Raw genomic sequence first — 22237 nt, 5'->3', positions numbered from 1 at the left:
TTTTACTTAGGTACTGTTTCTATAGAACCTCTAATAGTTACTGAATATGTATGAAAGAAAAGGTTAACTATTTGACTTCTTAAACATAATTTTTTTCTTTTTTTTTTAACTCAAACAGAGCCAGGATATTCCAGAATTTTGTAGCAATGGAACAGCTCTCCTCCTTCAATATATTCAAGACCACCATGCATTTCTAATGAAGACTTACAGGGAAAATGCCCTAAATAGAACCATGTGCCAACCATGGCCTTTTGGACCACTGTTTAGAAACTGCTGCTTTTGAATATTTATTTCTAAGCCTATAGTATAATTCTTTTGGCCACTGCATGAACATGCATTTTAGTAGTGTTAGTACTGTAAAAATTTTAACATTGACTCTCATTATTTTCTTCTTAGATAAATCTACTACTATTATAACATTTTTCCAGCTTTTTAGTGTTTGGTCTGCTGTACTGGAAGATGTGTAAGTTTTTACACTTGAGTAACTGTACATGTGGAATCACTTAAAAATGAGAATAAATACATTTCCACATATGGACTTTTCATGAGCCCTGATTTTCAAAGCAGCAATTAAATACCTTTTTTTTTTTTTTTTTTTTAAAGAAAACATTTACCTAACATACAAGAGAGTAACATGTACCTTATTAAATAGGGTTATCTCCTGAGCTGGAAATTAGGTGTGCTAATTTTTTTTTCCTCGATTCAGCGCTTATGACATGTGAGCCAGCCCAGCTTTTGTAACTGATTACTATGGATGTATCAACTTGAAGATTATCAAAGTACAATTGCAGAACTGCAGACACTAACTTGAAAAGGTTAATATGGTTAAATTTATTCTTGGGTTCAGGCTGAAAAGGTGTAGAATGAAGTCTGCGTTGCTTATGTACTGAAAGCTTTCAGGTTTTGGTTCATAGTTTCTTACATGTGATTCACTGAGAAGATTAGAAATACTTGAAAATAGCAGCATTTTTTCAGTCAAACTGTAGTGCTATTTCTGTGACATTAGCAAACTTCTCGAATCTAGTGGCTTTTGGCTTTGATTTTTAAAGGCAATGTCTTGTTATGTAATTATTTCATTGTGTTCATGTTTGAGTTAAAACCTGGTATGCTGGGTATGTGCCCAGATTGCCCATGGTAGCTGTTCATGCAGGATACCAGATGTGCACAGCTGCCCAGGGCTGGTGCATGTGCTTTGCCCTCCAACAAAGGTACAGCAGCATCAGCTGTGCCCTTGTCACATATAACTGTACTCTCCTCTTTACCTGAAGCTTTTAATGGGAAGTTCTAGTTAAGCTCTTTGTATTTTACCATGATGTAAGTCATTAATGGTTTGCTTTGATTTTTGTTTCTTGATAACAAGGTCTGTGTAAGATAGCCATTAGTAGGTGCTTAGCATGAGAATGTCCATATGTAAATTTTGCCCTACAGACTCCCCTTTTCTAGGCACCCATCTTGTGATCTGCCTCGGCTCTATGTCTTTCCTGTGCCAAGCAAGTGCTAGGCAGCTGAAGTGCTTGAGGTTGAGTGTGTGCTGGAGGGTCCTATCTGTGACTGCACCTGAGTTTTTTATTTCATTATCAGCAAAGCAGGCAGGTCCTGTCTTGTTGGTGGCCTAGGGGCAGCCCTAAAGAAGCAGGGTAGTTAAAACCAAAGTATTTGGTCTTCGAAATGCCTCTTATATCACAGTTATTCAGAGGGCCTGTTTTCTAGCATTCCACCCCTCCTCATTTCTAAACTCTCAATGGAGACTTTGTGGGAAGTCTGTGAGGCTTTCTGAGAAGTCTGAAATACCTCTCTAAATGGATTCTTAGTGGAAAAGTTCATGAAATGCTGGTGTGACTCTGAGGTGCTGTCTCAGTACCAGAGTCCTGCTTTAAATTTGCTTCTGTCACATGTTGCGGCTGCCAGAGCCAGCTCCAGGAGACAGGTGACCTGTTGACTAAAAGAAAGTTCATGCCATGAAGAACTACTCTGACCCACTTCATCCATCTGTCTGGGCTAGTGGTTATTCTTCTCTCTGAAGCAAGAAAGGCTGAAGAGGCCCAGGTGTGGCCCGGCATTATTTGCTGTCACAGAACTGGCTAGACAAGGGGATAAGAGAATTCATGAGGGTTTCTCTAAGCAGGCACACCTCCTATGTCAAAATTACATCAGTTCTGTGAGGTTGTTAAAGATTACATACCTGGAGGATTACATACCTTGGAGTCAGGTCTTCATCTTTCATCTTTGAGTGAGTCAAAGTATGACTGTTTCTGTGATGTTAATGTTGATATGCTGGTACTTCTTGGTAAAGATGTTTTCTTCTTCTAAGAATGCTTGGTGTCTGATACAGGTCTGAAATCTTCCACCAGTGTAGTTTACCCTCCATGTCTGTGTAGTCTGTAGTATTAAAAAAGTGCTACTTTTCCCCCCTTAGTGGATTTCTCCTTTACTTTGATATCTCTTCAAGAAATTTCCTTGTTAAAGATTATTTACTCTGGGAAGTCTTTCTTTAAAAACTGTAAACATTTCTTTGAACACTTTAATCACACCACACAGAACCACTGAGCTCTAGCCTGTAGATCATGTGAATATAGAGTTGGGAAGTTTCTCTTGGAGACTCTGGTGACTGTGTTCAGCAAAGCATGTTTCTTTTCAGGTGTCTTTGAGGCACATACAATCCCAAAGTTGGATGAATCTTTCATAGTTCAAACTGTAGCAGGGCATGAATGGCCAAATAGTGTTTGATGGGCTCATCATAAATGAAAAACTTACTTAGACTTTGGTTGTTGCATTGTGGAGTCTTCATGCTTGGAGATACTCAAGGCCCATTTGGACCATGTCCTGTGCAGCTTGCTGTAGCTGACCCTGCTCTGAGCACTGGGTTGGACTAGATGATCTCCAGAGGTCCCTTCTAAACTCAGCCATTCTGTGTTTCAGTGTCACTGTGTCTCTGGTGTAATTTCTCCAATTTGGGGAGGGGGGTGGGATGGCAGGGAGAACTGCAACTCTGTGCAAGTTGAAGCAACGAGAAGAACATTTCAGACAGTACTGGCCTCTCTTTGAGATTATCTCTCTGATTGTGTAACACCTGCAGCCCTGAACCTTCCTGAAATAGGATCAGTTGAAACCTGCAGCTGTGGATGAGGGCTGCGTCCGATTCCCACAGTATACCTCTCTTACTTCATTCAGTGTGAACAGCTCTGTGTCTGTCCTATGAACAGAAAAGATAGGACAGAAGTTGATAGACATGGGGAAATTAAAAGCACGACAATTGTCAACTGATTTGTTTTTTATCCCCCCAGTCCCAGAACTGGGGGCATTAAATAAAATTTGCAATGGTCCTTAAAATGTGGTGAAGCTATGTATGTGCTTCCATTTGAGGCAGAGGCATGTAGTGTGCATCCTGCTCTGGTGGTACCCTCATTTGTGAACTCTCTTGCAGCATAAACCTTTGTTCTGGGCTTCTTCTCTGTTCTGAAGCAGGAAGGGAGGGGGAGAAAAAAAAGGGATTCAGAGTTCAAGGTTCCCTAGACCAAAGCTTTCATACTGAAAAAAAGTACTTGGCATCTTGAGGAAGAAAAACATTTTGCCAGAAGAAATTTTCCTATGGCAATGAATTTAGAATATGTGAATGAGCGTAACTTAGTCATCTGGAAGTTGGTATTCAGTGGGAGGGAGGGTCCTGCTCTACTTATATTTGGTTGCTGTACTCATTTGCCTTTCTCAGCATGTTGTTTTTCTTAACAGTAAAGAAGATAAAGTTAATGAAGGAATGATATTACATAGGTAAAAAACTTAATCATGATGCATTTGCATGACATAGTAGAATATCCAAAGCAGATGACTGATGACGGTCAAGCTACCATTTCCCATCTTTTAAAGTCTTGAGTGTGTAACCTAATTTACATTCTCAATAATATGTGCAGGAGCGTTCTGGAGTTTAATAAGTAGGAAGGAATAAGGTTTTAAGTTTCAGTTGTAGCACTGATGTCTTAAAGTTTTCAACTGAACTACAAAATTGTCTTCAGCTGATCTACAAAATTGTCTGCCGTCAGTCTTTGGTATGCTGGATGGTTCACTTCGGGTTTTAAGTGTTTGGATGGGCAAGAAAAATCCTGGTCATGACTGATCATGCTGTATTTTCCCTCATCCAAGACTTAGGAAAATTGCTCTCTTTGTTACCACCTTGTAGAGTATCAGCTGCTATAGCTGTGTACTAATTCTGGCTTTTTTAGAACCACTCTGTCATGGTTGGAGGTAAGGGATCTTCTGACCTGCATGGTGTCTTTTGGAGGGTGAATTGAGACGATGCAGGAGGAAAGAGTTTTCTGCTGACCATTTAAAATTATTCTGACATTTCCATTGCTGCTTTGGTGGTGAAATGAGCCCAGCTTTATAACAGCTGGTTATGACTATAGTATGCTGCCAAAAATTTGCAGGAATGCAAGAGAGGAGAAAAATTTGGACTTTAACAGCATATACATCATCCAAAAGTGAACAGAATTTCATGGGACAAAATGAAAACAGTTATGTAGCCCATGGGGATTTCCTCTACTGAATATCAAAGGTATACTGTAAACCACTGAGGTGTAGGCACTTCTGCTTGAAAAGCTTTCAAGATCCTTTATGATGAAAGTAGTTAGGCAGTTGAACTGTAAGGGTTGCTAACAAGTCTCATTAGAAAGTACATAGCAGTGTTATTTGAAATGTCCCATTGACCTCAATAGGTCTTTGTTTTATTTCTTTTTATTCATTGTTGCTGTTTGACATTGAGACTGTGTTGAAAAGACACTGTGATTTGATGTTTTTGGGTATGCCTGGCGTTTTCATCTCAGTGGCCTGGCTCACACTGGGCCAAATTCAACTTCAACAAACAAATGTCCTAAACTAGAAACTGCATTCTTTTAAAAGCAAATATTGAAATTACAGTTTTTGCCTATCATGGTTTCTGAATCTTTTAGGCATGATAAACTTTTTGGTTGCTAGATGTTTTCATTTTAGTATGTGTGTATTATGTACTTAACTGTTGGACAAAGAATTATGATGATCTGTACTAGAAGATTATAGTTTTTTCCAAATCTACAGAAATCACTACCATGCAAACAGCAGTCTTGAGAATAATAGGAAACGCTTGCAGAGTGTCATCAGCTTCTCTAGTAAACCTTTTAAGACAGAGGCTTTAATTCTGAATAGGGTCCTAAAGAAAGACCAAAAAACTCGCTTAAAAAAGGAAAAAGAGGGAGTTTAAGAATGTCTGAGTTACCTGCTCCTGATTTTCATTAAACTTCACAGCTATCTGGAATATTCCTCTCTCTTTTTCAATATTTATGGGCACGTCAGTCCAAAAACTGCAACTGGCAGGCATGTTGGAATTTGAAATGTGTTGCTTCCCTAGCATGCTGAAAATCGAAAGTTTTATTCAAATTGTAAAAGGCAAATATATTTGATAACTTTCATTACAAAGTTAATTTGTTTGGTGCGTGTAGATTTAATCAGGATGCAACTGGAACTCTCTTAATCTCATCTAGCAAGTCCCTTTAGACTAATTGTAGCTTGACTTTTGGAGTGGCTGTTTAGAGATCTAAGAATCAAACAGTTAATGAAAAGCAAGCTGAAGATGAGTGCTGCTGAAATCTGAGGAGCTCCATAGTTTTCATTTAGAAATATATTAAAAACTTAAAATTAATCAGGATTCCAAAAATTATACTTCAGTTGTCCTTCAGATATTTTTTTCCTTTATATTTCTCTGACGTTAAATAAGCAGATACACAAATGATTGTAATTTATCTCAGCAACTAAAAAAGAAGCTTTTCAGAACGAAAGGCACCTGAAGGTTGCAGATTTTACTGATACAATCGTTCATGTAATGCCACTGGTACACAAAATATGGAAGGAGTTGCAGATAAAGGAAAATAGAGTTCTTTGCCAGGAATACCACCTTCATTGCTCTTTTTTAGCTGAACTGCACACAGGGCTCCCCAGTCATGCTGTAGAACAGCAAGTGGTTTTATTCCACCAGCCTGGCCAATACAATCAACATTTATGTGAACAAATTACAGATAACTGCAACAAGATTATCTCTACTACTTAACCTGTGAACTCTAGAAGCTCAGTGCACACATGTAGTCAAGAAATCAATGGCAGTGGTACAGCCAGCCTGGGTACATAAGGAGAGGTGTTAGTTGTCTGAACGAAGTTGGAAACAGAGGTTTGTTCCAGGGAAGATGATTTGTGGGGTTGCTGGAAGACATTTCTTGAATACCCCAGCTTATGTACTCTGGTCAGGTGAAGCAGGAATGATGTTCTTCAGCAGCTGTGTGTGGGTTCTCACTCCGCTCCACCAACCTCCACAGTTTTTTTCAAAAATACTGTCGTTTTTCTGTGTTTTACATGAGAAGCCTAAGGGACTTCTTTTTGTTTGTATTGATATGTTCCTCATCTGTGCATATTGTTCTCATTATGTACTTTATGAAAAAAGCAATTATAGGGATAAGCTAAAGTAAAAATATATGCAGTAGTATTGTTTTAGTAAAACATACTAAGATAGAAAAAGATGTAACAATAAGAGGCATAGTCACAGGGTCAGTATAGCGAGGTCTTGGCTCCCATTGCAGCTGGGGCATAGCAAAATTACATACAAGAATTTAAGGAATTAAAAGTCATAAGATTGCTAGGAATTATAAGACTCAACTGTGTCTGAGTATAGTAGAATATTTTAGTGGTTTATTAAAATCAACAGTTAAACACAACTTGCTGAAAGAGATAAGAACCAGAAAAGTCATAACTCCAACCTAATAGTACAGATTTTTTTGAGCAGCAGCATGATAGTAAAATAACTCTTGAATCTCTGCTCTTAATAAGAATCCATTGCTGGAGTTGTGTAGCAAAGAGAACCTCCTTTGAGACTTTTATTTAGCAGCTAAATCTTATGAAATTATGCATTACTTGATAGATGAATCAAATCAAAACAAAAGGAAGTAGAGAATTAGAATAAGCAGACTAAACTGAAATCATGAATTGGAATAAGCAGACTAAACTGAACATTTAATACTTGTGTTGAGTTGAGCACAGGTGCTGTATGTGTAGGACTGTGTGCTTACTAGTTCAGCTGTCTTGTTGAAGCTAAGGTTAATAGCTTAAAAGTTGATTAACTTGCCATACCAGTCTCACCATACTTTTGTTTTTCCCAAACTAGATGAAAGGTTTCTTTAAGTGTGGTTACTGTAGTACTGCATTCCTGATGGTGCTGGTAGCTAGTGACACTCTTTGTTGTAGAAGTCAGGAAATGTGGGTTGAGTCTCTGGGTTCTGTGTGGCTGGAGTACGAAAATATTCTGTTCTAAATGGCAAGGTCTTGCTGGAACAACTTGGTATGTATCATTGCTAATACAGACTATGTGTCTGTAGGTTTTGCTTTTCAGATGAATTCACTTGCTTGCTGTAATGCTAATTCACTTCCACCCATGCCAAAATAATGCTAAAACTAAAACTGTTTTTTTGCAGTGAGACATCTCCATATTTCTTAGTGTGGTTGGTATGGGCATCTTGCTTTTTTTTTTCCCCCAAACCCAAACATAGGGTCTAGTTGTTTAAATGGGCTGACATTTAACAAAAATGAATTTCTTTGCACTAATTAAAACAACCCTTGTGTCATGCAGCCCTGTATTTCCATTTGAATTTTTAATTTAAATATAAAGAAATTATTCATAAATGTTTACGTAATAGAATGTTTGCATAAAGTGCATTTAATGTACACCAAGCTCAAATGTGTGAGACTTTCTTGCCTGTTTGGCTTGTTTATCTAAGTTCTCCATGGAGTGTGGGTGGGGCAGAATTGGCACTGGAGACTTGAAAAAGATTTTATGAATTTGCAATTAATGTAACTGAAATATTAGAACCCTTGTGAGAAATTTCATTTTGACTTGTGTTTATTGAAAAGCGAGGTAACTTTACTGAAGTCATGTTGACACAACTTCCTAAATCAAATACATCTGTAGTATGCTGGATGTTAGTGAAAGGTCCTAAGGTTACTCGTTGCATGTCTGAAGGAAAAATTTGCTGTGGAAATACAGCCTCTAGTATCTCTTGAAGCTGCTGCTTGGGTTGAGAGCATCATTTAGTCTCCTTCCTAACCCCTAGTCTCTTTGCTAAGTATTGCAACCATTGAAATCTTTATTATGTACTGACATGTTATATCTAGCTACATTAAGGACCAGCTCCTCAAATATGATCATAAGGGGTATAGTTCATTTCTGTGGAGACAAGTTTAATCTGGTGTAGAACATGATAGTTGTTCGCATGAGAGATGTTGTAGTTTAATTCCTGGCTCCCCATGTTCACTCTTAAGTAATTGTTATACACTTCAATGTTCTTAGCCATGTCCTTTGGTGCAGAAATGTAAATAGAAAGATCAAACCCTATAGGTCTTCAAGATTTTGTGAAGAGATTGGTGTCATTAAGGTGTGTGTACAGACTGTTCTGTGGTGCATCTCTTGTGTGTTCCTCATTACTTCACAAGAAAGTCATCTAGTTTTAGCATGCTGAACATATTGAGAAAGCATGGTGATTTTAGTTTCCTCGAAGACTGAAATATAAAGAGAATGTGCCAAGGAGTTAAGCAGTGACATGCCTTTGTAATGTGCTTATTCTTTCTGGCTCTCCTGGATGGAGATAAGGAATTGTCCTACAAAGAAGTGAGAAGAGACCAGAAATGAGTATTTTGTTGTCCACTTTTGGGATAGGTGCCAAAACTTTGTTTTCTGCAGGTTTACTAGGCAACTGTGAAGTCTGAGGAATTACACAGTGGTTCTAAAATGACTTTTCAAATAAACTTTTAATATGAAAAAGATCTGGAATTTCTTTAGTATTGCCCATACTCCCTGCCTTCCGCACCCCCTGCCCCAATTCTGCAGAATGATGAAAAAACCCCTAGGTTTTATAGTTCTCCCTGTTACATTATCTGCAGAGGGAGTGAAACTCCCAGTACACTCACTCAAATTTTTTCTTCTATGAAATACAGAACATTTTGCATATAACAGTAGTATTTTAAAGAGTTAAGTACAGCTATGTGCTGTTATTATTTGGCAAGAATGCTACAAATGTTGAAAGAGTGAATTCATCACAGATAAGAACTGAAAAAAAGAGGATGAGTTAGGATAGGAGTTGGGTTTTTGGAAGTAGATTGGAAAATTAATATTCCAATAATTGTCCTCTAAAATGGCAAGATACCTATCCTTCTAGCCTGTATTTGTTTATTGAGGTTTTAAGACTTCTAGTTATGTTTCATAGGATCGTTAGAGAGTGCTCTCTAACATAACTGAGATTCAGTAGAGTAATGCTTTCTTCATTTCACTGCCTTAGAAACAATTTTTTGCCTCTATTTTGAGTACTGTTTTGATTTCCCATCTGCTTGAAACAGTTGACTTGCAAAGGCTGCAAGCAGAGATTGGCCATAAAGATAGAGCAAAATTAAAAATACAGCAGAATGCTTCCCTTGTTTTCAGTTGACTTAAAGCATTTTTTAGCTACAACCGCAGTAACTGTATGTTGAAGAGCAGGAGGCTGTGAGGATGGACTATTTCAGCTGCAGTCAGGGATGGAAAAGAAATACTGTTTCAGGATCTTGACTTTGTTTTTTGGAGGCTGGTGGTGGTGTATTTGTTTGTTTTTAACTTTGTAGACCAGTATATTAAAAACCAAACCAAAATACCAGTGCCCCCTTTGTCCCAACCCCAAAACTCTGCTAGGCTTCAGATTATAACTTGGAGTTAGAAATAGGTGCCTTCTGCTAGATGAAGAGCTGCATATATAATATCTCTTAAGTTTTCTAGAATGACATTAAATTGGTGAAGGAATGCTGAATATTGTACCTTTTAAAGGTTTTATTTTACACTTTTTTGCATTACTTTTTAATTTTGTTTTATTGTTTTGCTTCATGAATAAGAATCATGATGTTACAGCCAATGTTAGGAAATTTGTCTGTTTTCTAATACTATCAAATCTGGGCATTCATCAGGTTAGAGCCAAGGTTTCATGATTTGGCAAGGCAAGAAAGATTCAGCAGTAAGAAAAACTGAGTACATTGTCTTTGGGAAAGCATTCAGGTCTCTGATAAGACTGGAATTCTGCTGTTGGTTACATCATTCATGGGAAGCCACATGCATACAATTGGTATCTGGCTTTAACTTGCATGAGAGAAGGCCAGTCTGTAGAAATAGTTTTTGTTTTGTTTTGTTACAGTACTGCTGTGTCTTTTCTGTTTATTTTTTGTGCCACGTTGAAGTAAATTTACAGGAGAATTTTTATATATAATGATTTTTCTAAAATGTAGTTAAGAACTGTCAGGACATTGTTTTCTATAGTCCGTTGAAAATTCTCCTCCTATTAATCCATAATCTATTTGGACTGCTTGTTGGATGATGAAAAAACCCAGAAAACTATAAAAGTATGCACTTGTTAAACTTTGTGTAGTGTGGTCATTGCATTTAGTTCTGGATTTAAACTCTGAAAGGCGGTAGTGTGGGTTGAGGGAGACTGAAATCTACATTATTTTGCAAGAGTTAAGGGGAAATAATTGAATAATTGTTCTGTAATTTCATTAGGATTTTAGCATGACATTTTAAATATATTATCAGTGATTTGGATCATTTCACACTTGGAAAACTTTGCCCTTATAAAGGAGATGGATAGAAGATGAGTTTAAAATAGGAGGCTTGGCGCATGCTTAACATCTTTAGAGGGCTTTGAATGTGAGGATTGTTTCCAATAAGATAGTTCTAGAAAAACCACAGCATTTTAATCTGTTCAAAGTTTCAGGCAGCAAGATTTCCCAGTTGTGTGATAACCTCAAATAAAACTGCACAACTGCAAAAAGCTGGAGAAATTGTGCAGAAAATAATCTGGAATTATTCTACATAGCTTTTTTTTAAAAATAGAAATACTAAATGAGTAACTCCTCCTTGCATTCGTCTCTGAAGTAGTCTGTACACTGTGGGTGCTCTTATATCCTGTGGTTCTGGGAGTTTTGCACCTGAAGCTTTAGTAAGAGGAGAATACAGGTTTCTGCTTACGTGGCACCCACTGTGCCTCTGCCCATAACCATTTATCCGCATGTTGCTGAAATGTCCAAGGAATAATGAGCTGCCTTTTCTTCTCAGTTAGAATTAAAGTCTTGCTTAGTCTGGAGAAAGGGAACTCATGGTGGTGCAGTGTGAGAAGGTTGTTGTTTGTCACTTAAACCTCTGTTTTCTGTGCATAATCTTACCCTTTTACATGGATTGCCTCTTGCCATTATCTGTGGTAGCTGCACAGCATAGATGATCCCTCATAAAAAATTAGGCCGTGTTATAATGTATGCAGCGTGCTGTGGGTGCAGTACCATTCACCAGCACTGCATTTGTGCTGGCTCCACTACAGAATTGTCATCATCAGTTTAGAACCAAAGCCAGTTACATTACCTTATGCTAAAGGTTTCATCGTAGAGATGATATCATAATGTCATAGAAATAATAAAGCTAGACCTTTATAGTTTAATTGATTCTGGAAGATGGTAGCCTGTGTCCAGTTAAAGGCAAAGCTTATATTGGGTTTAACTGGCATGTATTCACTTAGCCCAATGTGTCACCACTGTTTTTTGTTACAATAAACCTTTAATCTGTTTATATTATTGCACCTTATAGGCATTAATGCTTACAAGCCTAGTGGGATATTTGCTAGGTGGTTATGCTAATAAACATGCTAATAAATTTATCCACTCAATTGATATTAGTGTTCAGTCTTGTCTAGTCCAGTCTTTAAAGGTGTGTTTCTGATGGATTTACCTAACTCAGTCTAATTAACATTGCTGGTTGATGGAGTTAAAGCCTAGGGGAAGCTTAAGCATTAACTTGTGAGGTTTAGCACTTTTTGAAGAACAATTGCTTTGTTTTCAAGTTTTAGCAAGGGGTTAGGTCAAAACCAGTAGGAGATTAAATATCACTCTTAATTTCCAGGCAAAGTAGTGCCTTAGCTGCGTGCTTCCAGGATTTCAGGCTTTCTGTGATTCAGTGCAGCTTCTCTTCTATGTGTAGTACAACACAAGAGAGAAAAGGTGTTATTCTTTCCCTATATATCAGAGGTTGGAAAAGACCTCTGAGATCATAGAGCCCAACCCCTGACTGACCACCACCTTGTCCTTAAGTGCCACACTAAGCTGTTTCTTGAGCACCTTCATGGATGGTGATCCCACCACCAATGTTTAACAACCCTTTCCATTAAGAAATTCTTCTTGATGTCCAACCTACCAAGATATCCTTCTCTTTGAAAGGATTGAGTAATTATTGAAACCTTAGAAGTTCAATGTTTAAGCTTGTTTTTGCATTAAAAGCAATTATTATGATTATGGTGTCTGCCTGTCTCAGGGTTTCATCTCTTGTTAGTTTTGATTTATTAGCCCTTTTCAGTAAATATTGACAAATATCTCAGAGGGAGGAGGAATAAATATCTTAAAGACATTTATAACAGCAGAAATTTAAGTCAAGAGGAGAGACATTATTAGTGGCTGAACTGAGGAAGAAAAGTTGTGAGACCCAAAGGAGTTGGCAAAGGTTAGGGTGATTTCATCCATGTCTCAGGCATGGGAAGAGCTTTACAAAGCCAACCAACCACATGGCACAAATCTGTAGGAAAGTAAGCTTTGTTAGTTATAGCGCATGTTGAATGACTCTTAAGCAGTAACATTTTACCAATAGCTTTTTCCTAGGTAATCTGTGTTAAACAAGGTGGCCATGGAAGTCAGCAATTCATTGTGTGCATGTTAACTAATAATTTTAGTTTAGATTTCAAAGGTGCATTCAAGATACATTGCATTGTCATAAGTAAAATCAAAGCTTAGTCTTGAGATGATGGACTAGAGCTGATTAGGAAGAAGAGTTAATTCAGAACAAGCCTGGAAATTTGTTTATTTGTTAATGTTACTTTGTGGATTCCTAAAAGCTATTCTGTAGGATGCTTGAAACATCTCTTATTTGGGTGTAGCCCTTTATATAAGTAGTTTAAATTTTTTTGCTAATAAAACTTTTCAAGTAACTTATGTCAGATCAGAGAGGTTTTCTTTCTGGATACAGTAGTGGAAAAAATTCTTAGATGCAATTGCAGAAAAAAGATGCTTCAGCTCTCAGGGAAACCTCGGTCTGGCATCACAGTTACAGATGGTATATGAAGCTAAATCTTTTATATCTGTTGTTTTACAGAGAGACTTGATGTCATTATTTTCTTTTTTTGGGAACACATGGAAGAGGTTTCTTTGAGTCTTTATACCAATTAGGTAATTGATTATATCTTATCACGCTTTGCAGTATATGAAAATCAACTTGTATATGTGCATAAGGGTTGCATAATAGCATCAGCAGGCTTGTCACTTTTCTGATGGATGTAAAAGTGCTTATCAAAGGGCATTTTTTAATGAGGAGATTGTTTGCTTTTTCCCATAAGACTTCTGTTTCATATTTGTAATGTTATCTATTTGTTTAGATAATTGAGAAGTGGAATTTTCTTTGCCTGCAATTGTGTTGTTTTTCCTATTAAATCAGAAACTCATTTATTGTGTGATGGGATGAAGCCTTTTTGGCAAATCTCAGAACTGTCTGGTACCTGTTTCTGACATTGTCACTACCTTGGAAAGGTTTTAATTTAAAGCATTTCTTAATGTCAGTCAGAAATGCAAACGTGGTAAACCAATGTTTACTGCTTTTAGTTACAATTTTTTGGTGGGGTCACAACAACCCCATGCAGCCCCACAGTCTTGGTGCAGAGTGTCTGGAAAGCTACCTGATGGAAAAGGACCTGCAGGTGCTGATTGACAGCAGCTGAACATGATCCAGCTGCACCCAGGTAGCCAAGAAGGCCAATGGCATCCTAGCTTCTATCAGCAATAGTGTGGCCAGCAGGACCGGGACAGTGATCGTCCTACTGTACTTGGCACTGGTGAGGCCACACCTCAAATCCTGCATTCAGTTTTGGGCCCCTCACTACAAGAAAGACACTGAGGTGCTGGAGCAAGTCCGGAGAAGGGCAATGGAGCTGGTGAAGGGTCTGGAGCACAAATGTTATGACGAGCGACTGAGGGAGCTGGAGTTGTTCAGCCTGGAGAAAAGAAGGCTCAAGGCAGCCTCCTACACTCTCTACAGCTACCAGAAAGGAGAGTGTAGTGAGATGGGGGTAGGTGTTTTTTCCCAGGTAACAAGGGACAGGACAAGAGGAAATGGCCTCAAGCTGTGCCAGGGGAGGTTTCGATTGGATATTAAGAAAATTTTCTTCACTGAAAGGGTCATCAGGCATTCCAACAGGCCACCCAGGGAAGTAAGTGGGGGAATCACCATCCCTGGAAATGTGCAAAAAACGTGTGGCTGTGGTGCTTGGGGACATAGTTTAGTGGTGAATACAGCAGTGTTAGGTTAACAGCTGGACTGGATGATCTTCAAGGTCTTTTCCAACTGTAATTATTCTATGATTCTGTAATTTTATGATTTTGTTAAAAGTTTTAATAGCATTTTAAAATATATAAAACATCTTAGAACTACTATAATAAAATATCTTAAAATGGGTCTTTTACTGCTTTGAGATCATAGCTTCATTTTTTGTTATTTCTTATTTCTGCTTAACTAATGAAAGAGATCCATATGGCAGCTGTTGTTTATATATTCAGGACTCAGATTATTGCATTGTCTTGCCTTGCTGCTTTTTTCACTTTATTAGTAAGGAAAATAAAGTTGATATTTTGAGGGGTTTTTTTTAATGTTATGTGGGTCAGAGACAGATTATGATACTAATTTAATAATGCTCTTTTAATGAATGGCAGATCTTTGTGCACCTGAGAAATAATGATGGAAAAGACTTAGGTGGGTAAAATAAACTGGAGTCAGTAAGCAGAGATGCAGGGTGCCAGCCATTCTAATACAAAGCACCTTCCTTCCTAAGTGATGTCATCAGCAAACTAAGCCAGCCACTTTTTAAATGGAATTGTGATCGTGTTCTGCAGTGAGTGTTGACATAATTTAGGGATTTAATGTGTCTTTGAAAACAAAATAATTTAGGAGAACTTCAGTGTTGTTGGCCTTTAATTTGGGTGAAGTGATGAGGTTGTCGTGTCATGCGTGCTGGTATGCAGATGGTAATTCTGTAGCTGTGCTAATTTGAGTACAGCTGTGATTAACTTCTGCTGCAAAACACTTGTAGTCCGCAGTTTTTTGCCACTTTCTGCTTCTCATTTGAAGTAGATTTCTTTTTCTTTGTGGTTGGAATCTTCCCATTTCCATTCAGTTCACTTTCCATTCCAATGAAATGAAGATGGTGGTGAGGGAAGTAAACCTACTTCCCCAGAAGGGAGCTAGATGAAAATTAGCCAAGACAAGTTAAGGAGTCTCTTGGGAAATCATTGTGGACATTTTAGACTGCTGTTTCCAGTATATTGACATCTGATCAAGGTTATAAATATATACCAAAGAAAAAAAGTATGTATACATTGATTAGGTTTTTTAGAAAAGCATTCACTTTGTTAGGAAAGTGAACAATATATATTTCCCACTTCACATGCAGATTTATGGTAGGAAAACTGAATCAGACCTATGCCTATTGAGGTCATCTGACTTAGATGTTAGAAATGGTGTCATTAATTAGCTGTGATTTTTCAGACAATCCTGTGGGAAATAATTCTAAATGTTTATGACGGAGTGCAAGATGAAGATCTGCTCAAGTCACACTGTAGATGAGAGTGGTTGACCCTCCCAAGAGATGAAGAAGGGGAGAACAGGAGAATACCATGGGACATTACAAGCTGAGGAATACATACTAAGTTTCCTTCTGATAGTACCTTTACTTTGGGCATTCTAAATATGGAGATGGCAACGTCCTTATGGAAGATGTTGTGCACCATACTTTGAAAAAAAAGGCACTGCATCACACTGTTTGAAATAAAAAGGATGATTGAACACACAACCAAAAAAAATATGCTGCAAGTTTCAAGGCATGATCAAGTCTGAACTAGTTAGGGGTGGACAAAAAATACCTCCCTAAAGCTAGGTACACATAAATTTGTGTATATTGGTGTATTTTACACTACGGAAAGTGTGGAATACACAAATGATAAGCCACATGATTCGAAAAAGAATTGCTTAAAAAAACTTCTCAATAAGAAACCAACACTGCAGATAAAAACTGATTGAAAACTATGAATATTATGAAGACAACTAAGGCACTTGGGAATGATGTGAAACAAATCAAAGCAAGGCAGGGCAGGGGGAGAAGCAGGATCTAAATCAGAAGCTTGTGATAGTAGAAAGTAACAAAAGAAAAAGCAAAGCAACCCAAGGGGAAAACTGTAGCTTTGCAATTAACAACACAGAAAATGAAAAGTGTATTTCTCTTGTCTTTTTTTTTTAAAAAAAAAATTAACACTCACTATGTTTTGAGCTCTTGAGCTGATGATGAAACACTTGCCTTTCCTGTTCTGGCTCAGCAGGATATGAAACAGCAAAGTAGTTGAACATACTGGGTTAGTTGGTCAACTTCTGTCCGTAACTTCATGGGTTTATCTGCAGAGTTATCTGTACTGATAATGTAGATTTTTCTTTTTTATGGAGCAACCCCACACTCACACCTAAACTTGTCACGTGTGGAAAATTTAGATATACTGAGAAGAAGTTTAATATTGTTTGAGGCAGGATGTTGCTTATTCTAATCTTAACAGAGTGACTCCAGCCTTAGATAAAGTCTTGTAAAGGCTGACCGAAATCTTGATTAAGCAGGAATTAAAACACAGCAATATAATTAAAACTAACCAATGTAGTTTATTTGACAAGATCATATCTGATTTTTTGGGGGGAGGAACAATTAGTAGTTTTCATGTTATATGCTAAGATACAATATGTTTCAGAAACAGAGCTCAGATATACTTTATGTGACAAAGTGGAGGTTGCTGTCTAGTCTCTCCTCCCCAGCAGTAGCTGTGCAAGGGCAGTACAATGTTCCCTTATGAATTTTAAAAAATATTCTTCATTTGTTATTTTGATCCAGAGCCACTAAAAAAAACCCCAGAAAACTGAAACAGGAACAGACCTGGGACCAAGGAATAGGAATCAGGACTTTATTCTCCTCAAACAAGCTCCCTAACTCTAGTTAAAAACCAAAAATTCACCATCACTTTTTGCCCATGTTTCTTCCAATCATTCTGCTCAGTGAAATACATACACAGAGAGAGCAATAGATCACAATAAATCTTCTGGTTTGCTAGTTGTTCTCTGTAATGGGATCAGGTGTTTGATTGCTACACACATAAATAGTGTGAGTGTGCTTCAAAGGGAACTCAAAATGAAAAGTGTAAAATGTTATCATGTGAAACCCTGAGTTCTCCTGAATGATAAATGTTTAGCTTTTTGAATTAGTTTATTTTTTTTTTAGTTCACAGACGTCTTGAATTGGGGCTGTGAAATTTAAACATTGCATTTGTATTCAAACTCGTGCTAGTAGTTCATGAATGAGCAGTTCAGTAACAAATATGATGCCAAAAAAGCAGAGTTGCATTAGCAGTATGTTTTTAATGTATTTCACATTTAGTTGAGAAATTTTTCATCAAATGACCTTTTTTCCTCCAAAATGAGTACTTCATTCTTTCACACTTATTTTGCTTAAATTATAGAATTGGCTCCCTTATGCCCCCATCCCAAAATCTGATTGATTAATATTTCAATAACATTTTGGCTGTAGTCTTTTATAGATATATAAAACATAGAAACCTATTTTTATATAAGATACATAAATATGTAGAAACATGCATATATATACAAAAAATAAAATTTAATGCATAAAAAGCTGTGGCCTGTAAAGCTGACAACCCACATAAAAAGGGCAAAAAGTTGGAGAAGGTAATATTTAATACCAAACTGTTAGTATAATATATGCTGACAGATCTCAAGATGAATATGAAATCTGATTTTCTGTTGCTTCCATCTTCACCAAGTTTTCGTGGTAGGTGTCTGCCTAAAGCTGAAGTAGGCAAGGATTGCAGTCAAAAAATAGTTTCCTGACCGAGGCAACTGTAAAGAACTGAATTCTGCGCTGGGCTCTGCCACCAGCTTCCCATGTGATGCTTGCATGTCATTCAGCTTTTTTTGGAGGTTGGCACCAAGTATTCATCTTGATTGCATGTGCTTAGCTTTGGTCTGATTTGCAAAAATGCTGAGTGCTCAGTCTTCTCAAGGAGAAACTGTACTTTGAATCAGGAGATTACGTGGTTTGAATATTTAAATGAATGTATTTCCTAAGTACTGTGGAAAATAAAGGCCTAAGTTTCCGTAATAATCACCTCCGTTTAGATACTGCCTGTTGCTCATGTTGAAAGCATAATACTGATCCTGAAGACAAATGATACTGTAAGTGAAGCAGGTCAGCTTACTTGTGAACTTCATAGAAAGTCCCTTTATGAAAATAATACTCGATACTGGACATTTCTGAATACTGCACCAAGTGGTGCGTGCAGTCGTGCAATGGGCAACGGAAGTAAGACAAAACAGTGAATACTGTGGTGAAGTGGGCAGCACAATTGGAATTTGTGTGGTTAGATGCATTATAATTCATCCATGTGAGGAAACTGATTTCCTCAGGCAAACTCAGTTAGGTCCTAACTCAAGAACTTGATTTTCTATTCCTGTGCTGTAGTTGTTTGGGGGTTTTTGGGGTACACTAACATGGAAAAGAAAGTGAGCGAGATCAGAGCCCCTACTGTCATGTGAAACCTGGTTTTGATAGGGAGAAGTGATTTTGTGAGTGGTTTTTTGTACTTTTTCCTCTTTCAGTTTTACAACTTCACTCTGTTGAACACTGAAAAGGTTTACATGGATGGAAAGGCAGCAGTAGTGCCTCTTCAAGACACAAAGGTAATAGCAGAAAGAAGTAGCCCAAGGATCACTTACTTCCACTTGGTGTCTGCAGATGGTTTTATGGCTTTAGTCTCCTGCAAATACTCAGCTGCACTCATGCCAAATAAACTACTATCTTGTAACTGGTTATAAATGCCAAGGAATAAAATCTGAAGAAAGCTAATTTATGGTTGGAACTCCAAATCTTCCCTTGTAAATATTACATGTCTCATTTCATTCCCCTTTCAGTTCATTGCCTTCAGCCTTTCATCAACTCTTTGAGGTGAGGGAACCCAAAATGCATTGCCTTAGATCATAGGAGTCATTTGGGTTGGGAAAGACCTCAAAAAGGATGGAGTCCAACCATTAACCTAAACACTGGCTAGAATGAAGGGTTCTGGAATGTGATTAGGACCTGTAGGTATATTGCAAATACAAGTAAGTGCACAACTTGCTGATACTCAAATGTGTATGTAATAGAGATGTTTATTCTGTCTCTGTGGATGATTAGTGGTACATGTGGTATGAGTGCTCATGCTCTTTCTGGAGGTTTTTCTTTTTTCGTTTTTTAATATTTTTTTTTAAAGTTGTGTACTTTGAAAGAAAGCCTAGAAGCTCATAAAAGAAATTCCTGCTTTGTAATGAAATGAACATTTGAAAATGGCCACTATAGGAAAGATTCATACAGCATCACAGACCTTTTGGTTTAAAGCCGATGTAGCTCTTCCTTCCCTCTCTAATAAACAACCACAAACTTCATTAGCTGCAGTAATTGTGCAAAACCAGAAGTAAGTTATCAGATCATCTCAAGTTTACGGGGTGTATGTAGCAGAAAGGAAACCAGTCTGGAGCAAATAGTGCAGAATTTTTTTAGAGCTTTGCCATGTGAAGAGAAGCTTTGTTCTTCCAGAAATGCAGAGATACACATAGTAAATGAAAATGTATTGAATATCCAAATATTAAAATGAGTAAAGCATAAGTATTAACCAGTATCACTTGGGGTTGGGTCTTTGTGGTGTTTTTCTTCTGTTGGTGGGTTTAGGGGACAGGGAGTTGGCTGAAGGGGGGGGTTTGTGGGAGTTTATTACTTGAGAAACAGCTTAGCTGTCTGTGTTTTCCACTCTGAGATGTGGGGTGAGTGTACTTTCCTTGAAATAAAAAAAATCAGTTTCTTCTAATGATATAAAAGTCCAAACTTAGAAAACTAAGGGAATATGAGGGAGTAAGCAATTAAGTAACCTTGAAAGACATGCCTGGAAAAGGTCCCATTCTTTCAATGGCTATTAATTACTGTCATATATGGAGATAAGGTAATATAATTTTAATATTTAAATTTTACTGTTCCATTGTCAAATTCTGCTATTTCATTGTCATAACATTTTGTTTGACAAATAATTTTGCTGAGGACTTCAGCAATGGATAATTAACCACAGCTGTGGCAGAACTATGCAAATTTTTGAATGCATTATTGCTAGTGACAGGTAAAAGTATTCCAGGTAAACAGAAGGGGACAGTTGATTTGAGGTTGATTGATAAGTAGATACTTCTCTCTGTGTATTGAAAGCATGTTTGCAAGCAGTTGTTTGCTTTGTAATTTTAGGTATTGTTACGGGATTTGATTCTAAATATATTAACGGGTCTCGCTGGAAAATATTGTTGTTACATTTCAGCAGTCAAACAGTATCAGTATTTCCAAAATATGCTATTAGATGTAATTGTTTTCTTTCTGGGTCTCAGCCTTTCCCTTGATAATGCTTATTGCTTGTGACCATGAACATCCCACTACATCTTTGGAGACGATTTATATAGATCTCTAGGTGTGTTTATGTCCATATTTTAAAACAGAAGTAGATAAAGACTTTCAAGTGTCTTTTTGGCATTAGTGCATATGCTTCTTGGGAAAACTCTGTGTCAAACCACCTGACCTAATGTGTCGATATGGGTGTTGTTAACTGAGCTCTGTACAGCCACATTCTCCTGTTGTGCACCTATTTCTATTGCCTTTCCTACTTCAGCTCTTCTAGTTCTGAGTGATTTTAGCACATCTCTGAGTAAGAACTCAAACCCAAATTGCCACTTTTCTAAGTGAGAGATTCTGAGCAAGTTTGGGGTTTTTTTCCCCTCTTATGATATGTTTTAAAGACTGATTTTAGAAAATCCACGCTGCTTCAACTCAGTCAGAATATAACCTTTTTTTGGTCCAGGTCCATTGCCAACTTTAAAATTAAAATGAAAGTGAACATTTCTAGTAAGTTTAAATATTTTGTGGTTTTTTTAATGTTATATTTAAATACATGTGTAATGACTGTTTAGTTTTGTCTCCCCTTTTTTCCTGTTCCAAGGAAGCTCATATGGTCAGGTATTTAAAAATAACTCTCTGAAAAAAACTCCTAGAGTCATGTTTACTCACATAAAGCCCCAGCTGAGATGGGCCTGATGTTAAGCCATGGAAAGTGTTGAGTTCTGCTGCTTCTGCCTCTCCAAGGCCAGGCCTGCGGTGCTGTGTTGGTGATGCTCCATGCTCATGCCCATCCTCTGGCTCATCACAAGTTTTCCTGTGACAGACACAATTACTTGACTTTCTTATCTTGTTTGTGACGCTGTAGCTTTGAAATAACTTCTCTTTCCAGCTGGTCGATAGCTCTGCAGCAACTGCCTTCCCTGTACCATCACCCATAGCCTTCGCTACCAGATCCCTGACTGCTCCTTTCCTGAAGAAAAGTTTTTCCTTAAGATTTCTAGCACACATGGACTATATTACTGACACATTTGATACTTAGTATACCTAAGTCAGGGCTTTAGTGATGATATCAGTATACTTTCTCATCTTCTGGGCAGCGACTAGTACAGTTGCTGCTAATTGTTGTGAAGCTGAGGTGAGTGGAAGCCCTTGCAGGGAACTTTGTAGGGCAATATTTGGAGGTACTTAAGCAGGATTCTCTTTTGGCTTTAGTTATGTGGTGGACTTGTATTTTCATACAGATTTCCTTTGTTTTCCATGAATCTGTTCTGACTAATCCTTTGGCCTGCATTTCATTAAAAGTGTTGACTGCAGAATGATGGTTTTGGTAATAGATGAAACAAAACTTTTCCTTTTTTCCTTTGCATGTGCATGTACAAAATAAGAAGTATAGGATGACCTTTTTTATTTGGTAATTGAGAAAGTGCTTGACTTTGTTAGGAAAGCCATAGTATTAAGAATACCAGTCACTAGTCTTTTTAAAATTACTGCCAGTATGGTGTACCAGTTCTTGCTCCCATTTATCCTCTTATTCGCTCCCCTTCCCATCCCCCACTACTCCCTCCCTATTTTTAGAGGCAACACAAGGCCGTTTTGCTTCAAGTTAGGAACAAAGATTAGGATAG

General features: G+C 37.6%; 1 protein-coding gene across 6 annotated transcripts in view; it reads left to right on the top strand.

Annotated features, from left to right (window-relative positions):
• The window catches only part of NCOA2 (nuclear receptor coactivator 2), a 189729-nt gene that overhangs the window by 35774 nt on the left and 131718 nt on the right, over window positions 1-22237 (top strand). Inside the window, exon 1 of one of the 6 annotated variants that reach the window (XM_032127360.1) lies at window positions 7329-7351. The exons of the other annotated variants lie outside the window; for them this stretch is intronic. The gene's annotated coding sequence lies outside the window, so the exon portion shown is untranslated. Of the gene's footprint in view, window positions 1-7328; window positions 7352-22237 lie in introns of those variants that run through there. 6 annotated transcript variants of the gene reach the window in all.

The sequence above is a fragment of the Corvus moneduloides genome, chromosome 1, assembly GCF_009650955.1.
Source record: "Corvus moneduloides isolate bCorMon1 chromosome 1, bCorMon1.pri, whole genome shotgun sequence".
NCBI classification, from domain to species: Eukaryota; Metazoa; Chordata; class Aves; order Passeriformes; family Corvidae; genus Corvus; species Corvus moneduloides.
The sequence above is the reverse complement of the archived record's forward strand: the minus strand, read 5'-3'. Positions and strand labels throughout refer to the sequence as shown.